The sequence below is a fragment of the Oryzias melastigma genome, linkage group LG18 (genome assembly GCF_002922805.2).
Source record: "Oryzias melastigma strain HK-1 linkage group LG18, ASM292280v2, whole genome shotgun sequence".
Lineage (NCBI taxonomy): Eukaryota > Metazoa > Chordata > Actinopteri > Beloniformes > Adrianichthyidae > Oryzias > Oryzias melastigma.
In genome coordinates, this window is record NC_050529.1 from 18,099,649 (window position 1) to 18,103,869 (window position 4,221).

A 4,221-nucleotide genomic window follows, 5' to 3' on the forward strand; every position below is an offset into this window, starting at 1 on the left:
GTCTCACCCTCGTGCCAGTATTAGACCGACCCGGTCGGTCGTTTCATATGCCTTTATTTCTTCGTTATGATGATTTTCTGAGGCCAAATCTCCAGTGAACATCTGCCATGATCCTTTCGGCCTAGATAATCAGTTAGGGCAGCTAGTTTGAAACCTTTTTTGCCTTAATTTGACATGTTTCTATTTGTAACCAGATGGGAAGCCGAGACGCTGCACTGGATGGTGTTGAACGGAACCAAGGTTTTGGGGGGGTGTTTTTTGTGGGGGGGTGGTTGAACTGTGAGTGAATGCCTGAGACGTTGCGGGCTGTTGACTTTGCAACGCACAAATGTCGGAGTCTGTGCCTCGCCGGGGGAAAAAAACAAACAAAAAAAAAGCACACATATATGCGTACTGTAATGTCTGTTCCGATCCCCCTCTGGGCCCTTCCTCCTCACTTCAACTGTCACACTGAAAGACACTGCTTCACCTCTTTCCAACTACAGCTGCCTACCTCTTACTGTAAACTTCAATGTCGACCCTGTTCTGTCCCTTACATTTCATCCGGTCCTCAGACTCGGAACAATCCCTTCTGGAAAAGGAGGAGGAGCCAGAGTTCATAGATTTTCTTTGATTAATTCCTCCTTTTTTTTATCTAGAGTAAACGATATATATATTTTTTGTGTTTCTCTGTAGCGTAGTTTACATACAAGTCCGCATTGGATGTAATGAGCTGTAAATGTACAACTTCTGTGACTACTGAATGATGTTTACAAAGCAAATTCCAACTGGATTCTTTAAAAAAAGTCGTTGAACGCCGTCAACCATGTGCCTATCATTCTCGAGTGAAGTGCATTAAGTGAAGGGATCTTTGGTTTTTGTTTTTATTGTTTGAAGCGCTTCAGAAAACCCCCTCCAAATCGTGAAGCTTTTTTTTTTTTTCGATTTAGACAAAAGCCACAACGTCAGCCCGGCAGGTTTGAAAGCCGCCGCCGGCTTTGAAGCAGAAAACTGAGCGATAGCACCAATGAAGTCAGAGATGGAGCAGTGTCTTCCAGTCGCCTGAACAAACCTTTTTGGGTCCTAAAAAATCCTGTGGATTCTGATTTTTACATTTCAAAACTGTTGTCTGACCTTATAGGTGGGATTTGCCACATCAGGATAAAAAATAAAAATAAAAAAAGATCTGTACCTCAGACTGCATGTAAATTCTACTTTAAGGACATATAAAAGTGGGAAATACCACCTATTTAGTTCCAGTTCAAACAATCAGATATTTTTTCGGGTTTGGTTTGACAGCAGTCTGACACACACACAGACAAACCGACTCTTGAGTCACCTTACTGCCTCATCGATGCCCCTCTCCCCTCTCCCTTTTGTGTTTTTATTATTATTATTTTTTTAAGTGGTTCAGTGACTTCTGCATCTCCCGGTATAATCTCTGTGTCGTGTATACAAACACATACCAGTTTGCATCCTTTGTAGAAATGTGGTTTGCGAAAAATGTCTTGTTTTCTATGTATTTTTTAGAAAAAGCATTTTTAATTTAGCCTTTTTTTTATAGAGAACAGAGAAAAGTTGAGTTAAAAAAAATCTGCATGCTTTTTATTGAGAACATGTATACTATTAACCTTATTATTATAATAATAAAGAATGTTGGCTGACTGCTGTGGTAAAAGAAAGACAAGGGTTTGGACATTTCCCCTTCTTGTTTATATGTTTCTTTTCTACTATCTGTTTCTTTCGTTAAAACTGGCCAGAACCATTTGACTGGGGGACCCGGGGGGAGACAGGTGTAGCTGCTGCTCCAGCTTTTCTCTCTTTGGTCAGGGTAAGTTTGGGTTGGAGCTCCTTCCTCTCTCCAGCCCCTCAAATCCAAACACCTGTAGGACTTTATTTTGTTTTGGTAGAGATTTTTCACATTCTTGCAAGAAAGAATTGTGGCCTTCCAATTGATTTGTTTTTTTTTTGTCTTTTTTGGAGAAATGATTTTACTGACATTGAGAGCTGGGGAGAGGCACACAGATGGAATGGCCTGGGTGCATTTTGATCTGTGGAGCAGTTCTGTCCCTGGGCTTGATGGGTGTGCGTCTGGTCTCTCCTCGCTGCACCAAGTTCTCCCTCTTCGTGTGTCTCTGTCCATTCTACTCTTTTGACTTGCATGTGTGAAAAACTGTAACTTTACCGCAAGAAAAAAAAGCACAAAAAAACAAAGCAACCAAGCAAACAAACAAACAAAAAAAAAAACCTTGACAGTCCAGCTCTGAACTAACCATGTCGACTGAATTAGGTGGCCAGGAATGACCCAACGTGAACCACGATGACAACTTTTAGCGCGACGCCATCACATCGGGAACTTGTATCCCTCTTCACTACCAAGGTAAATGGAAAAAAAAAACTGCACCCCACCCACTCCACTCCCCCAGGAAAAGAAAATGTAAGCACTGACCTCTCCCTCTCACTCGCCACCCTTCCTCTGACTGTGCCTTGACCAACCACCACACCCACCCCTCTCCTACCCTCTTTCATCAGTACTCCTCCTACCCGGTCTGTAACCCTCCTCCTTTGCTGCATTGGCAGTGCTTACCTTCATGTGCAGATTTTAGTACCTCCTCCTATGATTCAACATTATTTTGTAAAAAATAAAACAGAAATCCTCTGATTGCTCAAATACTTTATTGTAAAGTGTTGCATCTTTGCAGTTTAGCTGCTTTTCTTTGCTTCAGAATCCACTGGAGTTGCATCAGTTTTGTAAACGGTTGTCAAAAGAATGTAAACACTGGAGCTAAAGCTCTTGTGTTAAAGGTTTAAGCCACCAGTTGGTTCCTTATGGACATCGCATCTAATTTCCAGTTTATAATTGATAGTGATCAGTTGTTTTGCGTCCCTACTGCAGTTGTGTAGTCTAGTTCACACTAAGGTTGGCCGTAGTCACTTGCGACTGTCCACAATAACTGCGACAAACTCCTTTAGACTAGGGATAGGCAACTCCAGACGTTTAGGGCTGCATTCCTGCACGTTTTTCCCGTAGACGTTTGGAATATACCTTGATACACTGCTTTCAGTTGGACGATGTTTGATGAAGGGTTCCAGAAAAGACGTCGTTACAAGTAGACTTGCGGTCTCCTGGATCACCACTTCTTCCCAACAGTTTCTTCGTCTCCTGGTGATAATGTCCCCCCGGTTTTTCACTATAGCTTTCAAGTCACTAACTTGCTCGATATACTTTCAATGGTTTTCCACGATCCCTATGTTTCTGTACCCCCACCTATAAGTGTTATAGAAGTTCCCATACTTTCTAACTTCTTCAATTGGTTTTCATCATGGGAAGTGTTAAAAAGAGGCAATTTTCTTGAACGGGTAAATACCGCGATACGTGCACAATTATAGAATGGGTGTAAAAGTCCCATCGCGGATGATGTCTTCAGCTTGTGCCATATTTCACGACAAATGGGGCAATTCCCTTCCAATTTCCTTGCGACCAATTACTATCACTATGAAGTATGAAACCAGACACAACGGTTCAGGTATTAGCCACAATTTTTACATTTTTCTTTAGCATATGTTCGCTACAGATTGAGTTTTTGGGCCAGTTCTGCTTACAGAGCCCAATTTAGTAAATTTTTATTTCAAAAGAAATCCTTAAGAACCTGCTGAGTTAGATTAAAAATAAAATAAGGGACTTTGCAAGATTATTTTCTTGCAGTGGTGTGTAAGGGAATACCCTAAAACCTTTATGAGGTACTAGTTCTTTCGAATTTGTTTAAAAGCTAATACTTTTCTCCTTGTTACACTAAATTCATTCCCTTTCAGTTTTGTTTTTGACACTTTTCTGGATCATTTTGACTCAATTAAAGGAAATAAAGTCAGAGTATGCACCAAGATCCAGTACAATCACCTGTTTTTTACTGTTTTTACACGACAGAAGGAGAGGGTACTAACGTCTGCACATGACCGTGTACTTTGGCTTCTCCTTGCTGGGGGGGAGGTGGTCGTGTGGGGAGGGTTGAGATCTTCCCCTCAGATCGGGTCCGGCCTTGCATCAGCACAGAATGCGGTTGACGGCGCCCCCCCCCTGTCCTGCCGGTGAATGAGTTTGTGTAAGCGGGGTGTTTGGCGTGTCATGGCGTGCTCGTGTGTGCCAGCAGAGTGTCCTTTCTCTCTGGGGCTGTTTCACTGATTCCGCGAGGCTTGGAATTCCGCGGACACACCCTCACCCTTTACCCCCCGCCCCAACAGTCA

At 42.5% G+C, this 4,221-nt stretch overlaps 1 protein-coding gene across 1 annotated transcript in view; it reads left to right on the plus strand.

Moving 5' to 3' along the window:
- rbm14b (RNA binding motif protein 14b) overlaps positions 1-2,366 on the plus strand; it is a gene marked incomplete in the record, with an annotated part of 9,702 nt that extends 7,336 nt beyond the window's left edge. Inside the window, 1 exon segment of the mRNA XM_024288656.2 lies at positions 1-2,366.
- Positions 2,367-4,221: the final 1,855 nt, after the last annotated feature.